The sequence below is a fragment of the Ixodes scapularis genome, unplaced genomic scaffold (genome assembly GCF_016920785.2).
Source record: "Ixodes scapularis isolate PalLabHiFi unplaced genomic scaffold, ASM1692078v2 PGA_scaffold2__306_contigs__length_199485367, whole genome shotgun sequence".
In the NCBI taxonomy this organism is placed as follows: Eukaryota; Metazoa; Arthropoda; class Arachnida; order Ixodida; family Ixodidae; genus Ixodes; species Ixodes scapularis.
The window spans coordinates 63,148,269-63,166,731 of NW_024609857.1; the positions used below are offsets into that span (position 1 = coordinate 63,148,269).

The window sequence follows — 18,463 nt, forward strand, 5'->3', positions numbered from 1 at the left end:
CTGGACTGGCTGAGGCACACCCCTCTTTTGTACAACCTGACGCATCAGGAGATCTTTGTTCACTTCGGCAAGGCTTTGGAGCACCAATAGGTTTTCATCAATCAGTATGCTGTTTCTTGGCAGATTATCGATAATGTCTTGCATTTTAGCGATTTTCTTTTTGAGGTGGCGCTGTGCTTGCTGAAGGGTCTTGATTTTTTTTTTGCTTGCTGTTTGCAGGTAACAGTACCGCCTAACCTCCTTTCACAAGAAGGCCTTCTCAGGTGTGTTGTCAGGAGGTTGACCCAATGACACATATATAACATGTTATATTTACTCTGCCTTCTGATATAGAAGTTTTGCAAGGAAATCCCTATCTGCTACCAAATTAAGCCAGCTTATGTCAAACCTGTACAGATTTGAGAAAAGCTGTTCTTCTGACCGTGGGTATCTTATATTTTCTAAGTCAGGCATGCTTTGTTAGTAGATGCATGCTATTAAAGGTAATTAATGAAGAGTTGCATGTATATTTCTTCACAGGAAATGTTAATAGCAATGTCGGAGTTCAAGTCGCGGCAGAAGCTAGAATGAGCTTGCCTTTTGTTTGCAAACATTCATTTCCATTTTGTTTTCCTTGTTTTTAATGATTGGCATTGTAGTATCGGCCAAAGGAAGGCGACCGAGCAAGCGACCCGAGCCAGCCTGTAGCAAACACGCAGTAGTCGTATCCCGTGGTTTTCTGCCTGCTCAACTCAAGCAGCGGAATCTTTTATTCGGATCATGACGTCAGCGTTTCAGCAAAAAAAAGAAAACATACAAGAGTTGGCAAGGTTGCCGACGCGATACATCCCTCCCACCTTGCAAAAAGTTAATTTCTATGCAATGTTAACTTCAATCAAAAAAATTTCTATTTCTTGGCGTAGTCTTGAAGCCATGCTGGTTGTCGCCACTCCCGAGTCGTCTTCCTCGGTAGCGGCCGGCTTTGATCTTCCCCCAGCACTTGCTCCTCTGCAGGCTCTCCTCCGCCATCCAGGGGTGTCTCAAGCTGCTCCACGCCTTCGCCCTCATCTGAAACTTCGGAAGCACTAAAATCTCTCGATACGCTTGTCGAGGGAGATGACATGGGCTTTTCTGGACTCTGCGTATCACCTGCAGGCATCTGCGGTACACTTGACAACTTTGAAGCGTTCCACGTGTGGTGATCTTCAAGAATAAAAGAACTTGGACCCTTCTGTCCCACAATTCTTCGTTGCTTACTGTAGGACAGGTCACCTTTCTTGGCGATAGTGGGTTTCTTCACCGCCACGGAGTCGCCTGATTGAAACTTTGGAGTCTTCGCACCTCTCTTTCGGTCCGTATACTCCTTGCTGTATTTCTGCTTAGTCTTCACTCGCTCCCATAGTTTGGCCATCTCTGAACTGGGGTCACCAATGAATCTTGGGCTAGGCCACCCAACGATATCCAGCATGGTCCGTGGGGCACGACCGTGCAGCAGTACAGCCGGTGGCATACCTCTCGTTGCCTGGGGCGTACTCCGATAAACAGCCAGGTACTCCAGTACTGCAGTTTCTAGGGGACGTTGCTCCAATGATGCAAGCTGAATGAGGTCCTTCAGCACCCTATTGAAGCGCTCGATTTGCCCGCTACTCTGGGGGTAGTAAATGGAGGAACAGGAGTGCTTAATCCCTCGCTGTTGAAGGAAATCTTCGAACGTAGTAGACGTCAGTTGTGGTCCATGGTCGGTCACAAGTTCGTCGGGATATCCTTCTCGGCTGAAGACCGCTGTCAGAAACTTCATCACCGTTTCCGATGTCACGTTCGAGACGAAACACACCTCTGGCCACTTTGAGTAAAAGTCTATTAATGTTATTGCAAACTTACAACTCTCCTTGGCCCTTCCGAAGGGCCCGACGATATCCAACGCCAGCTTTTGCCAAGCACGTTCAGGCCATGGAATTGGCTGCAGGGGTGCCACTGCAGGTTTGGCGGATTTGTCGGCTGACTGACAAATACTGCAACAGTTGATTGCTTACTCCACTTGCTTATCAAGTCCCGGCCACCAATACTGGTTACGAAGTCTCTGTTTGGTACGAACAATGCCGGGATGGCCTTCATGCGCAGCTTCCAGTAGTGTGGAGGCCAGTGAGACCGGAATTACCAAGCGCTCGTCCCGCAGCAGGAGATCATCCATGACCGCGAGTTCCTCCCGCACATGGTAGGGTAAAATCGCATTGCATGAGCTATGTTATTGATTACAAAATTTCTCACAATGACAGGTTAGTTACCTAGTCATATTTGTTGATTTTATTAATTGTCAAATACTGAGAAAATAATGTGCATTAGAGGATACTGCATTGGACATTTAAAAAAATATTAAGTCATAAGAATTAAAAACAATACTTGCTGGTTATATGCGATTTCCTCTAGCGTGAAAGTTTTGCTCACCTCCAGTCTTGAGGTGCCTCGTGAGAAACATCCATGAGACTGGAATGTCCTGTCAGATTCTGCATGGATACAAAGAGCTTAAGCCTAGTTAAGTTTCACCGTTGCAATGAAGTGGCTCATTACCGAGCTTGTCAAAGGCACTGAGAGATCGACATTCTCTGTGTTGGACTCTGGAGGTACTTAAAACAGAGTGGATGCAATTAAGAAAGAACAAACAACTGGGTCTTAAATGTACTAATTGCACCAACTAAAATATAATGCTCACCTTTGTGCTGAAAGCACTTGTACCAGGCACACCCTCCACAAAACTGGAATGTGTTGCCAGTTCCTGCATTGATAGTGAAAGCTCAGCAAGTTTAGACTTTGTATGCAAAGCTGGAATATATGTTAACAATTAAGCAGCTCATTACCAAGTCTCTCAATGACATTGAGAGGTCGACATCTTGTGTGCTGGAGGACTCTGAAGGTTCCTAAAAGAAAGTGGATGCGATTAAGGAGAAACAAACAACTTGCGATTCATTATACAGCTATTTATTCACACTAGTTAGAAATTTTTCTTACTTCTGTTCTGAAAGTACTGGTGCCAGGCAAACCCCTCCACAAAACAACTGGAATATGCTGCCGGTTCCTGCATTGATAGTCAAAGCTCGGCAAGTTTAAACTTTGTGCGCCAAGTTGGGACACATGCTAACAATTAATTTTGTTGACAGACAGCTGGAGCATGTGCTCCAGCTTTGCATACAAAGTTTAAACTTTCCGAGCTCCGACTATCAATGCAGGAACCGGCAGCACATTCATTTCAGTTGTTTCGATTAATTTGGTCCTGGGAAAATGGTCCTGGGAAAATGGCACCATAGTTATCTTTCAAATCTCAGACTGTTGTCAAAAGGGGTCCAGCCGCTTGTCTCGTCAAGGTTGATTCAGGGCAACAGGTCATTGTACATTCGAGTCACGACAAAAGCCACTCTTTTGGTTTTCAGTTTGAGCCATAAGATTTGTGATTTAGAGAAAGGAGAAGGTATGTTTTTGTAACAGTGAAAGCTATGGCCCAAAGAGATTGTATTAAATAGAGAAAAGGGACAGTTGAAACTCTCTATTACATCTTTAATCACTTCACTTTGCACGGCCGCGGGCTAGGTAAATGAATGATTGAATTTCTGATTTTTTGGCGCAGCAGCAACTCGGGCCATAGTGCGCCAGACACAGCGGGCTAGATTGATGGAATAGGATGGGACAAACTACGAGCTTCATAGTGACTGCCCCCGGGAGTTTATTGATTAAGGTATCGACGTTTATCGAAGCAATACTTCTGTGCGACTTTTGTTGTGGGACAAATTAATATCGCCAATGGCAATGGCACGAACGTCAAATTCAGCTGAAGACATTTTAATCGATACAAGCACATTTTTTTTTTTTATCTGGCATACGTTTGCATTCGGTTATTATTTACATATTTATTTTCAATAGGAAACACTGCGAAATTAAACTCCGAGTTTCGGAGAATCGGAAATCAAACAAATATAAACTCCGAATCTTCGGAAAAATATAAACTCCGAAAAACACCCTCCGAATTTGACGAAAAATAAACTCCGAAAACACGGAGCCCTATCCATGTCCTACAAAAAAAAAAACGGTTAAAAATAAACCAGAATGAATCCGGAATTTGAGTCCCGTCATATGGGCCCATAAGCAAATCGGATTTCTAGAAACCGTAAATTGAACCAAAGGTAACCAATCCGGAAGCCCAACCATAATTGGTCGAAGCGGAGGCTGAACCATATCTGGCCAATTCGTAGAGCTTCACCAGAGTGGGTTTAAGCGTATATTAAACCGTATCATCAGGCAAAACCGGAAAATAATAGAAATAGTTTAATAAAGTGACATACCTGCTCTGTTTCATATTCCGATGTACTGCAGCTGATGCTACAAGCCATCCCAGCAAATCCAGTGCTGAAAACATGTCACCTGACTTTCTGGGAGGCCACAGCTGTGCGGCGTGTGGCCAGTTATGTGGCACACTCGCCGTGCTTGTTTGGTAGGAATAGCTCATAGCACCTGCTGCACTGCATCAAAAGGTGAAACGGAGTATGTAGCCAGGCGGTCTAGTTGCCTATATTGCTGGAAATGTAATGAAGTATGACACCATGCCAGTAAATGTGGGCAAACCTGACAATTTTTGTTTGATATATATTTATTGCAAAAACACTCTAAACCTCATACAATTTAGGGTGGTTTAATATACAGAAAATATTTTGAAGGTTGCACATAATTATGCAGAGCTGCATTGCACCTACATTCAGAACTGCACAGATCAAGAAAATACAAATACCCTGTAAAAATGTCAAGAAAATACAGCAAACATCACAACATAATGCACGCTTATTGCAAAAAACACAAAAAATACTGTAAATTGCAATGAAAAGAAAAAGTTAATTGTAGTAATCTATTACCTGTATTAATGAACAAATCTTCACCAAGAAAGTCGTAAACATAGAAAAATGTTTGAACAGCAGTAGAGGCTTTATTACACGACGTTTTGCGAAGAAACTTCCTCTTCAAGTGTGCAGAAAATACAGTTGCAAAGCATTTTTAGAGAGACCAGAGGAGAGGGAACATTGGAGAAAGCAAACGAAAAAAAAGCATAATAGTACAAGTAAAAACACTTAACCATGAACCATGCAAAACTACATTCCAACAAAACACGCAAACAAAAAAAAGTAGTAGTACTAAGGGGGCCACGGTCGCGGCACTCGTTAGTGAAACCAAGAAAATATATCGCAGGCAACAGCCTCCGTCACGTTAGAGTTGGAGCTCCAGATCCAGAAAAATAAAATAAAATAACAACAAACCGGGGTCAGGTCAAGTGGGCTCAAGCCAGTCTCACGTCGAAGGAAACTAAGATCATAAATAAGCCCGAAGTGTGTGTAGATGGACACAAGAAATGTCACACGTGGGTGGCACTGCTCAACAGAATACCAAGAGCCTCTCCTTAAAACGCCTCCCAGCTCAAACTCCCCCTCCCCGAAAAAAAAAAAAGGGGAAGTTAGCAGGTGACGCCTCCAGATCCCAATGTTTTTAGCTCTCCTCTCGGAGAGCTTTCTCTCTCCCTCGTTCTCCTCTGGGATGGGGGAGGCGGTTTGCCTTTAGTATATACTAAAAACCTACAACAGCCTATATAGGTTTCCTTTTGAAATGTTCATACCAAGCGGGGTTAGGGTTTTAAATTTATATATATAAAAGGATCTCTTTATTTTTGCACGTAATATTATTTTTTAAACTGCTTTCCACTATGATAATTTTTAGGTGCGTAGGGATGTCGTGGTCGTCGGAGATGAAGTGTTTAGCGACTGGTGTTTGTCCCTTATTTAGAGTGTTAAACTTATGGCCATAAAATCACTCTTTCATAGAATTTTTAGTTTCTCCTACGTTTTCCTTGTTACACAGCGTGCACTTAATAATTTATATTGCATCAAAGAAAAAGAAAGAAAAAGACATATCGCTAGGGATGTATGAATACTGCTTCGAATCGAATAGCGCAGTGTCACACCTAGCTTTAACACTCGGAGAGAGCCTGCAGCTGTGACATTACCTTGCACCATAATGGCGATGAATGACACAGTGCTATTCGATTGTCAGCAGTATCCACACACTCCTACATATTGCACAACCCATAGAATAATCAAGAAAATGCTGTAAAGATGTTTTAGGCCTCCTCGTGGGAGTCAGAACATTCAGGAGTGTCTTTCTTTTGATTTTTTTTTTGCCTTGTCGTCTTCCTTGTTTTTATCAACCAAGAAGTCGCCCAACAACTTTTTAACAACATTCTTCACAGTCAGCTTTTCACCATTCTTCTTGTGAGTCCTCCTTTTTTCTTTCTTGTTTGTACCTTCTTCTCACCCTCTTTCTCCTTGGCTGCCTGCTTTTCAACGTATTGGCCGTAGGCAACTGCAAGCCAGAGAATTGCAGCCTTTTTATTTTTTAGAGTCCTGAATTCAAGAAATGAATCACTGGGTCATGCATTTTTTTAAACATATTTTAAGTATCTCAGAGCTAAGCAATGTTTCTAAGTAAATGGTGCACTCACCACTGACAGCATTCACTATCACTAAGGTGCGGGGTGCTTTCCCCACAGCCCCATCCTTCAGTGGGCGCCTGCGTGCCTTACCAGCAACGTTTCGATCAAAAAGCACTGCAGGCTCCCAGATTCCATGAGCCACCATTCTTACAAACCGTCCAGGAGTGGAAACATGGCTCGGGGCATGCTTCAGGGTGTCCTCTCTCATCGTTTTGCCATGTCCAAGATGAACCTGCATAGTGCAGACAATTTTAAACAAATTTAAAACACATTTAGTTAAACATTTTACCTACAAAAACTAGTCTAGTTTTCATACTTTGTGAGCTCATTGTAGATGTTTGTTATGATTAAAAAATTTAAAAGAATGTGACTGTTTTAGTATGAAAGTAATAGATTACCATGTGAAATTTCGTCAATTTTCATGGTTTGAGCTTCTTGTTAAATGTATGTTGGTATGTTTACTGTATATCCCAAGAGATCTGCACCACCCCTTGTCATCAGCATGAGTTTCTATTTCTTCAAAAGTATGTGAAGGTAGCACCCTCCCAATAATTGTAGGGCCCACAGCCCTAGTTACTACGGGACAAAAGTGAATAGGGGACTGACAGGAATAGCACATATTACAGTAGAACTTCGTTGATACGTTTTTGAAGGTACCCCGAAAAAAAAAAATTTATGATCAGGGAAAACATAACAACTGATAATGCTGTTAGTGGTGACAGGAAGCAACATTATCGCAGGGATGTATTTCAGACCGACTTTTGCAGTCTTAGAGAAATAATGCGTTAGTTAAGATTTAGCTGGGCTTCTTTTTAGGCACTGTTGTTTAAAATTGGCAGCCAACCTATCACATTTGTGCAACAACAATTGTAACACGAGAGTCAAATTCATATTGCTCAGTGGGAGCAAATGAAACCACAAATGTGGCCAAGTGTCGGAGCCTTCACATTCCCTCTTGAGGCAAATACGTCCAGAACTTGTGTCCAGCTTCCTGAGAGAGTAAAATGTTTAAAAATTAGCAACAGCTTAATTTTTGCAAGTTGGTTTGACATACTTGAAAAAGATAGAGGCGCAAAAGACGGATGAAAGAAGATACTTGCACAGCGGACAATACGAGTCTTAAAAATTCGCTTGTTTGACATTACAGTTGGCAATGATTGTCATTACCTGTGAACGGTTAAAACATCGCAACCATTCCATGATCAGCCAGGACACCCTTTTGGTCATCCGTGTTGTTTTCCCCAAGGTCGACGAAGCCTTCTGTGTCACCTGTAGAGGAAAGAAATGAACAAACATATACACTTCAGGAGCACAAACAAGGAAAGCATAAAAGCACCCTTTGTTGTGGGTACTTCCAACCTAGCAAAGATAACCTTTTAAGTGCAGTGCAAGCTCCCACAAATATTATGAGCTTAATATGTACTTACGTGCAGACTTAACGTTGTTGTGCTCGGAAAGCTTGATTTCATCAATCAGCAGACCTTCGTGGTGGCTAAAGGTGTCCATGCCCTTTGTCTTCTCTTTTAGAGCAGAAAAGATATTTGGGTTCAGTCCAAAGCCATCTTTAAACCACTGCCGGTATTTCTGCAGGGAACTTCGTCCTGGCAGAACAAATATGTTCTCTCTCCGGAGGTCCTCATACAATTTAGGGCTTCGCATTTCCATCATAACACATTCAACAATCCAGTTGTCATCATATGTCATGCCCCTGAGAAACCTCCGTTGAGCAGCACGAAAACAGGTCCTAACAGCAAGCTGCTGGTTTTGGGAAAGGCAATTGATTTTTGCTTGGAAAATAGACTCACTTAGAACTTCATTCTGGGCCTTCATTTGGGCCACTTGCTGCTGCACACCGGCCTAGCTTTTCTTTGCTCTGTTCAGAGCACGTGAGATGTTATGGCTTTTGTTCGTCTTGATGCGTGCCCGTTTTTTCTTGCTCTTCCTGCACAATCTGTTCTGTGCAAGTCTACGCAGGTATTTACATTGTGCACAGCTTTTCCCTTTGGATTGTGCTGTCAGGTGACACTTCTGTGCAAAGTATAATCCCACGAATGATGTGTATTTGCCACAATCAGGTTTCATGCCACATCCGCCACAGAGCACTTTCAATGCAGTTTACCTGATCAGTTCTGTGTTCAGCCTTGTGAGCACATGCTTGCTCCTATCGTTTCCACGCAGATACACTCTAGCTATCACAGAGCTGCGTTCGGGCATCATACTTCCAAACGTCACCATTTGTTCGATGTAAAAAAGCGGCGAAGTTATTTTTCACCACCCGATAACGCGCATACGCTACAGAGCCAGCTGGCACTTGACACAACTTGACCCATGTTGCAGGTATGGAAAGGGCATCAAATGAGTGTTTAGCTTCAATGCAGCACGGCTGCTACTGTAGGCATGAGCTGTCAGCCGGCTGCTCTGTTGGTGGCTCCTCAGATACATTGTCGAGTGTGCTTGGCGACGCATTGCTCACGTCTGCACCAGCATCGCGCTTTCCGTTTAGCGGGAGGTCGGTCACAAAGGTTTCTTAAGCGCGGTTCAAACAGACCTCGAATACAAAGACGGGTGCCGGATCCCGTAGTGACGTCAGCGCTCCTTCCGTATGGGCAGTGATGTAATTACAGCTTCCGGCACTCGGAGTGAAGAATTGAAAAATTTTCAACTTTCTCCTTCCTGGGTCGGGACGTAGGTTTCCGTATTTTCTCCGCGGCCAATCAGCGCGGCGCGCTTCCCTCCTCCGCCCTCCTTGCCACCGGCAATGACATGGTTCCGCCAGCTCCGCGTGCAAATGCCTCAGACGCTGCGTGCTGCGGCGTCTGAGGCGATGAACTTCTCGCCCATCTCCGACGTGAGGAAAAGCTGCTCAAGCTGCAAAGAAGAGTGCCGCTGCCGCGAAGAGGGCTGAACTTGCCGCTGCGTTTGATGTTCGCGAGAAAACCTATAGTTTAATTCAGCTAGTTCAGCTGTACCCCTGGATCTACGATAGAAGAAGGAATGCCGAGTTCAGTTGTAAGTCTTCAGAAATGTTCAGCTCGTTTGATACTGCTTTTAATAATTTATTCACATAGTTTCGGAGACACGGGAGGTGGTTGCAATCCGATGAAACAGCATCTTCAATGCAAATATGAGTGGCCTTCAGAAAGGCCGTTTGTAGAGGCAGGCAATGGTTGGCTTGCTGGCCGCAGAGACCGGAAAGGCAGTGGGATGTTATTCATAAGCAAATGTGCTCCGCTTCCAGCTTTGAGGGCATGATTGCTCCCCCCCCCCCCCCCCCCGAAACAAAATCCTGGCTACGTGCCTGGCTGCAACCATTGTGCGTGTGAGCTACATTCGGCACTTAAAAGGTTAAAAAGAACGACACCGCTACCCGCTGTAGATGAGAGTTTTTAGGCAGTGCTGTATGACTGCTAGCCTAGGGTCTTTAACACCTGTCACTGGTTCTAAAATGGACTATTTTATTTTTGCAGCTATACTAATGAAAATCACTGTGCATATGTGTTCCTTCTTCCTCACTTCAAATATGAAATCAGTTTCAAAATATCTCAATTAGTTTTCAAGTTATAAAAAATAGTGTTGCCTAATTTGGTTAATTTCTTACGGGTCGTTAAGGCCATTTCGAACAAAAATATTTTTTTTTATTGATGTAGATGCATAGCTAAAGGTCTGCCATGCATTATAAAGCTATTTATATTTTCACAAAATTACATTATAATACAAAAATGTACTAATTATGCTAATTATGACACTAATGAGGTCGCATTATTTATCATAAAATTTTCGTTGTCATTATAAACTGCAAAAAAATAGCTTTACTCCACAGTCCAGTCCTTTCTGAATAAAACGGTATAAAAAGTTTCAAAATGCTACGATAAAAACCTCATGAAAACCCCCGTAAGGCTAAGCACGTTGACAAAAAACATGAAGATGAGAAAATCAAAGTTAAAGTTTTGACATTGAACATAGAAAATTGTGTGAACAATGATAAATAATAATTGCCACCAAGGTGTAGTGTAAGTCTTCATGAACAACTTGACATAAAAGATGATGTAATCCATTTATGGGAACATTTGGAAAAAAATGTGAAAGAAGTAAAGAACGAGTGAAATGTTGATAAAATCACATTTTCCTGTTTCGACGCTGACTACAATAAATTATGTGAAAACCCTTATGCAATAATAGTTATCAAGATGTAGTGTAGTGCATTCTGAACAAATAATTTTCAAAAAAACAATAATTTGTTTTTGAGAAGATTGCAAAAATGGTGAAGAATTACTGATATAGGCTAAAAATTGCTTCTAAAGTGATGACCCGACAACTTTGGACAACGGGAGAGGCGAGCAAGAGTTTCAAGCTCCAAACGTAATTTTGTTTGGCCCTGAAAAGGGCCTTTGTTCCACATGGCACTGGAAAAAGCCATTACAGCTGTCCTGGGCTGTAATCTCGTGATGCTCCTGCCTGGTGTCGCTTGGAGAACCTTTCCTTCACGCTACTGCTGCTCTGGTGCACCGCGTTTGCTTTACGTAAACGGAGACTATCCTTTTTGATGCTTCGGCGGACAAGGCAGTCACCGGTGGCGTAGCCCAGGCCTGCAGCAATGGACTCGTTGGTCGCTCTCCTTCCCTGGTTGTAGACAGCAACAGCTTCAGCCGCAGCCCTCTTCACGCTGTCCAGGGAGGCATTCGCATTCTTTGAAGTCTGCGTCCAGATCACCGAATGCAGGCTCTCACTGGCATTCTGCGTCTTTCCCTAACTACACCGTGCCAACAGGTCTTCATTGCTGAGCCTTTCAAACACTGGCTCCAGTGCAGCCCGAACACAATCCGGAAGAGGGTTCTTGTGCGGCGGCGGAGGCTCACTGTTTGCCAAGGCCCTGTTGTACTTGCACCAGGACTCCGCTCCCTCGGGGCACTTGCTGTGGTCTGGGGCGCCGTCTGTGGAGGTCATGTGCAGGAGTGTGGCTTCCACTGCCCTCTTCATCCCTGGAACGTCATGGCTGTTGCTCCTGAGAGCATAGCCGTAATAGTTAGTGATCTTCTTGATCTTTTCCTGTGTCAGCTTTCCTCTCCCACCAAGTGACTCGCCTTGTGCCTTCTTCTTCTCAACAACGTTGCGCAAGGCAGCTCCCATCCGCTTATGGACGTGGTTCACGCAGTCCTTCTTCTCTATCTTGATGAAGCCGTAAACCTTCGCTTCAGACAAGGCATGGAATGTCCGGCTGTCCCCATCCGAAAGGACGGTGGTGTAGCGGAGACCATGCTTGGTCAGAGACCTCTGGAACATTGTGAGCGCAGCCTCCACCTCCATACGGCCAGCATTGCAGTCAATGTTCCTCTGGCAGTCGTGGGTTGCGTACCAGTCGCTGTAGCCATCGTCCTCGGGCTCCGGTCCCAAGGCACATCCAAGGCAGAAGTTGGAGTACACAACATGGTCGATGACGAGGCCAGAGTACAACTCCACAATGCAGCCTACACCAATGTGGGAGCTGCGTCCTCGGGTCATCCATGATCCGTCGAAGATGACATCGATGTTGCCAATGGGGTTCATAAAGCCTGTGTAGAGCCCCTTGACGACAGCAACACTGGCGGCTTCACTGTCGGTTGCTGCATTCTCACATGCCCGCACAAGCGTTTTCAGGTGTCCCTGGTACGTCTTGTGGTGCAGGCCCCGATGAGAAATGTTCATGGAGGCACAGAAGTCTGCCAAGGCTGTCACTCCTTTGCCAATGGATTGGATCCCCTTCATGGCCCTCATGTTCACTTCAAAGGGAGTGATCTTTGCTGTTCCAGCAACCCTGGGAGAGGAGAACTGCTTCTTCTGGAAGTCGCAAGTGCTGCAGACGAGCACAAGCTTGACGGCCAAGCCGTACTCCTTGTCCGCGGCCTTGCTGAGCGTGAGAGATCCCACACCGCAGCTTCCACACCTCGCGTGCGCGAAGAGGTCGTTGAGGACTTTCATGTCGACGATGACAAACTGGGTCCCGGCATCGCTTGTTTGGCATGATCCGTTGACTTCAAGCAGATCGAACTTCCGCTGGGTCGCCGACTTCTCCGATAAAACGCGCTTGCTTTGCTCCGATCGCTCGGCGCGCTGCGCTTGCTCGGCCGTAGAGTAGTAGGTAGAGTCGACGCGAGTGGTGCCGGCAAAACTTGAGCCATCCGGACCAGAGCTTGAGGCCGCAGCATCGTCAACGGGAAGGCTAGCCGATGGTCCCGGCAGATCCAATGCGTTCGGCAGTGGCGCAGATCGTAGCGGCGCACTTGCAGGTGATGTCTTCCGCTTGTTCCACGCACGTCGCGTCTTCCTCCCGAACGTCCGCCGCGTACTCTCTTTCAATCGAGAGTCCCCCGGCATCTCGATCGCTCGAAATAAAACTCCCGCAACTTCGTAGCGAGAAACCAACGATGTCCGACGCGAACGCGCGAACGTAAACGATTTCGAAACAACGTGCACTCAGCCGCGAAACGAACAAAGCGACGGGCCAAAACGAAGCAGACGACGCTTCTCCACGCTCCCCAGCTCCCCAACAAGACCAAGATGGCCGCGATCCGACGATCGGTCGTGAAGCGACGCGGGCGCGCAGTTTGACTATTTTTTTTTCGTTGGATTCGCGATTTGAGCGTCGCGGAGGCATCGTATTTATCGTTTTTTTTATACTTAGACGTCGAATAGGACATTGAAACTTCGCAGGCAGGTACTTCAGACTATATTCTATCCAAACATGTGATTTTTGAAAAACCCCAAATTTCGCGATTTTTTACCATTTTAAGACCCGCGTCTCGCCTTAAAAGGTTAAAAAGAACAACGACACCGCTACCCGCTGTAGATGAGAGTTTTTAGGCAGTGCTGTATGACTGCTAGCCTAGGGTCTTTAACACCTGTCACGCAGTAGTGAAACAGAAACGTCTGCTGGTACGTTGCTCATCCAGATCGAAACAGGCAGGGGTGGGGATTGAATCCAAAATCCCTGGGTTCTGCAGCGTGAGCTTTCGTGCAGAATTCACTCACAAGCAGCTTGTAAGCACACATGCTAGCTAGCACAAACAACAATTAAGGAAGCCCGTTTTTCTTCCGTCATACATGCACTCAAAGGAGCACAACACTGTGACCAGATTTAGTGAACAGAAAGAGTGTATCGTATGAGCTGCACATGTGCATGCCATTGCTATTTTTTATAGCACAGATGCAGTAAAATTTGACAAGCGTGTGACTGTTACGAAAGGTGCTCTTAGGACAAGGTCCCGGTACGACAACAGTGCCGAAAATATATTGTCATTCTTGTGAAAAAGGTCCTTAAAGGGCTTCTGAAAATAAAAAAAATAAATGTTTTTTAATCAGTCTGATTGGGGACACGCTTGTCAAAAAATAAACTTTAACTGCAAAAACAGATTTTCAGAGCAATATTGACGGCAAGAGATTTATTCGAAATTCTGTGCGCGATGTCCATGACGTCGCAGGTCATTCCGGAATGACCATCTAGGTCGTGAAGGTGAAGCCGATTTACCTCTCCTCCACGCGCCCGAAATGGCGAGAGAGAAAACAAGTGAAAAGGAGGTACTGCCGACTAAATTGCATCACGCGCCATCAATATTGCTCGAAAAGAAAATATTTTTCTCATAAAATTCATTTTTTGACACGCGTGTCCCAACCAGATTGGAAAAAAAAACAAAAACATTTCTCTCTTTTCAGGGGCTTTTTAATGGTTCTCACAAGCACTCCACCTCCCCGTTTGATTGGGGGTAGCCAGGGCTACTAGTGATATGCTCGAAACCGTTGTTTCTTGCGAAACTTGCAAAGTCATGCATGTGAAGAAAACTGGCCCAATGTCACTTCTTAGTACTTCCGGTATACCAAAGCGAGCCATGGCAGTCTTGATCGCTGAAATCGCAGCCTGGCTTGACATACTTCGCAGTGTTACGACTTCTGGGTAACAAGAGTGGTAGTCCACCAGAAGAAGAAAATCCTGCCCATCCAGATGGAACAGATCAGCTCTGTTGCGTTGGTTCAGCAGACAGAAGCTGTAGCTCCTGGATCATGTCGCAACCACACAGAATTGGGCCGGGATAGTCCACCACATACAAGACAAGGTTTGCTTGCTTGTCGCGATCTTTTACTGATAGGCGCAGGGCTCCCACCACTGGCAGTTTTCCAAGGTAGCAATATAGACTTGTGTCCATTGGACTAACTAGAGGCCATGAAGCAGCATGTTTGCTATATGTGTCTTTGGAGATGATACACACGGGTGAGCCAGTGTCCACGGTCATGTTTAATGTCACTTGCCCCTATTAGAGAGGCTTGAAAATCGGTTGAACTGCTGACGGTGCCGTGTTCACCGCGTACAGGTGCTGCGACGGATTGTTTGGTTCCGCGTAGTCTTCACCAGTCGACAAGGTGTGTGCATGAAACTGTTGGGGTCGTCCTGGTTTCCGCTGGTAGCCCAGGCAAGCACTTGCCAGGTGTCCTTGTTTCTTGCGCTTGAAACATGTTGTCGATCTGTGTGGACAGTTGGGTGGAGTGTGTGAACTGTCACCGCAACGAATGCAAGGTTGTGCTGAGCTTTTCTGAGACTTCTGCTGGGTTTTCTTTTGAAAGCGTCCTTTCCTCTCCGTGGCCTGCATAACGCTGACTTCAGTCGTTTGCGGCATAGGTTGGGCCGCGTTAGGCAGCTTCGAATTTCAGATCCAAACAAATTCGATACCTTCGAGTTTTTCGAACTTCAAATTCGAAGAAATTTGAAATCTTCAAATTTTCGAACTTTAGGTCCCAAGAAATTCAAAACTTTCGAATCTCTCAAATTCCAAGTTAGGAAAGTTCGAAATCTAATTTCTCATACCTCAAGTAAAATATATTCGAAATAATCAAACCCAAACTTTTAAAAACTGTGAAAGCTTCCCACCTCCACCTGGCTCCCCTCACCTCTCCTCTGTCCCTCTCTTGCCCTCCTTTTCTATGAGACAATTGCAGTATGCTGCAATGAGCTGCCACTTTTTAAGAAGACATGGGATAATCTTATGATGTGACTTCGCTGTTTATTCCGAGATGTATCTGCACTGCTCCGTCCCCCCCCCCCCCCCCCCCTGTGTAATGATTATGCCTTGAGGATAAATAACTGAAATAAAATAAACATAGCCTCACATTTAGTACAAATGTTTCAGATCGATCTTCAAGCCCACTCCTCCAGGCGCAGCTGGAGTGCTTCTAGAAAAATGTCCTTGAGCAACCTGAGCGAAGCCTTGTCGAAGGACCCATCAGGTGTTCAACGAGAGACAAGGCTGTACGTTAGCATCAGCGAAAAAGAGACTCACATCAAATAACCATAGTGTCGATGGACTGGCATACGCCCAGCCTGTGAAACGAGACCTCGTCTCAGATTCAAATGCTTGTCCGAGGAGGGATAACATCTGTGAAGGAAGTACAGAGCTGTTTAAAGGTATATGTTGAGGATGTAATGTTTGTCGGTGCAACTCCTCCCCCAGATAACTGCCGTGCATTTTATCCTACAAAGCAAGACATCAGCCGTCATGCGAGTTGCGCTGTGCGCAAGAATCGGCTTAGCGAGCTTGACCAAGAGAATGTGCTCGAGCTTGTGTGACTTCACAAAGTAAGTGACCCAGATTGAAAGTACTGTTTCCGTCCTTACGTAGTTTTTCTTCAGCAGGCCGTTCTGGACCTCGGTTCTATTATTCATACAAAAAAGGAGCCCAGGTCTCTAATAGTTAACCCACCATTCTTTCGCTGGAAACCAAGTCTCCTTCAGATAAACCTGGAGCTTCTCGTTTTGTTTCCATTCATCGCACTCTTCCAGGCACCTGACTGCTTCAAGGAATTCCCCTTCAGTCAGAGCCTTTGCCATTTTGCGCAACAGCTCGATCAAGCTTGTTCTGTCTTGCGCTCCATTCTCCTTCCTCCTTATCCACCTCTCCGAAGCCCTCTCGCGGTGCACATCGCACAAAGCTATTTTACTTTCGGGAAACACAGACATGACGGCATTAATTTCAGGTCTTGAGTAATCCACCATCCAGTATCTAGGGCAGGCATTGGGGCACCATTCCCTGAACAATCTGCTGAGCTTCGGAGTTTGACTTGCTTGTCTCGAACTGCACGATAAACATGCCAACAATTACATACTGCACCGGAGGTTTTACTATCAGGAAAAATAGTGGCAGCGTATAATCGGAGACCTTGTATGTTGCATCCAGGCCTAGTGTGTTTCCTGCATACTTCATCATGGATGCTTTCATTGGCTGTGACTGGTAGCAGTAGAGCAAGGTTTCCTCACACTCGTTCTCCACTACATTCAACACATCATCTTCAGGCTCACAGGTGGCAGTAGAAGTTTGTCCTTGGCTGCCTACAAACAAGTAGCGGTCGCAAGAGCCTTGACGGATTAATAAAGATGTTGATGACGTTTTTTGCTGAACGGGAAAAATGTGTTCAAGAGAAGACAACAAGTTTCTTGCAGAGCACAGGTCATACCACTCTACGTGACAGAGTACTTGCATAATCGGCCACACAAGGTGGTAAAACATGTCATGAGTCGGCTTGCAGCAGCAGGCGACTACTCACTTGAGAGCATTCAGCCGACTAATGAGAGTGGCGTGTTTCATGTGAGGTCGATGACTTGTTTAACAACGTCCCACAGAGTCACCTTTGCATCCCCAAGCTGTTCGTGCATTGACTTCCTGCGCCACAACCTTCTGTTTAAGCACTCCTGTGCCATATTCCTGCTTTTAATGACTGGGGATTCACAAAGCTCCCAGAGAGCTACCGGAACGGGCCACTAATGTCGTTAGACTGCAATGTATTGTGCCCAGAGGTTGACTATGACGTCCAGAACGTGGAAGACTCAACAGGCCAACCATCGGGCACATCACGTCAGGGTAAGGTTTCAGACCTAGATCAACTTAGGCAGTGTACAATGAATTGGCAGTTTGAGGCCTCAGTGTTTTGCTGAGCTTGAAAAGTCCAAGAGCATGGCGTACTACTGTACCGACATGAAGGAAATGCAGAAGGCGATTGACTCTGTTAAAACAGCCCAGTCATTTCTCCATAATGGAACCTCATCAGTGTCTGGGATTGGAGTGAGAGGGTCACCAGTTAAAGGCTGTTCTGGCCAGAAACAAAGGCCTCGAAGCTCGAAGGCACTTTCAGTGAAGAGACTAAGACGGTGTGGTCAGCCGGCAGGAGTTGATAACTAGGCGTGGTCATTTGTTACTTCCTTTGTAATAAACATGTCCTCTGTAATAAACAGGTTTGCATGAATTATGTTTGGTCTGCATCTATCACAGTGACACAGTCAACTCTTCTTAAGATGGAACATGTAATAATCACAGATATTCCTTGCAAGGAGATAGCTTTGTGCTATATGAGACTAGTCATAAAATGGGAATGCCAAGTTAGAGGCAGTCATATTAAAGAGAGTAGACAGTAATCATCAGAAAGAACCAAAGTTGTAAACACTAGATGGTGGAAAAGTATAAATTTACTTAGCATGCCTCTATGTAAATACATGCCTTGCATTGACATGTTGCTCATGGCAGTGGGAACTTCATTTCTGGCAGCATACCCCTTTCCAGTGTAGATTTCATGCCATCATTTGCAGCATGCAAGAAAGGCGGTTCCATGTCGCATTTTCAAATTAAGGAAAGTCTCATGTGCAAGGCCTCTGATAAAGGAGGCTGCAAAGGTTTGCAAGTTGATTAAAATACCATCCAATGAACAAGTATATCTCCCATGTACACTGCGCAACACTGTTAGCGCGAACGCGACATTGGCGCTTTTTCGAATTTTACTTTGAAATGGTATAGGTGGTCACCAACTTTTATTGCTTAGGTTAGTGGCCCAAGGGAGCACTTCCTGAAGCACTAGTAGTTCTGATGACAGTCTTGTGGACGTTTGCCGGCCGTCAATGCTTCGGCAAGACACCACCATGAAGACGGCAATAACGGTGGAGAAGAGGGTGGCCAT

The 18,463-nt window shown here is 45.2% G+C and overlaps 2 protein-coding genes and 1 pseudogene across 2 annotated transcripts in view; all 3 read left to right on the plus strand.

Annotated features, from left to right (window-relative positions):
- Nucleotides 1-18,463, plus strand: part of LOC120835975 — a 387,414-nt gene that overhangs the window by 297,410 nt on the left and 71,541 nt on the right. The window lies entirely within an intron of this gene.
- LOC120837130 overlaps nt 1-18,463 on the plus strand; it is a 213,803-nt gene that overhangs the window by 142,093 nt on the left and 53,247 nt on the right. The window lies entirely within an intron of this gene.
- On the plus strand, nt 15,643-17,876 carry LOC121045951 (annotated as a pseudogene).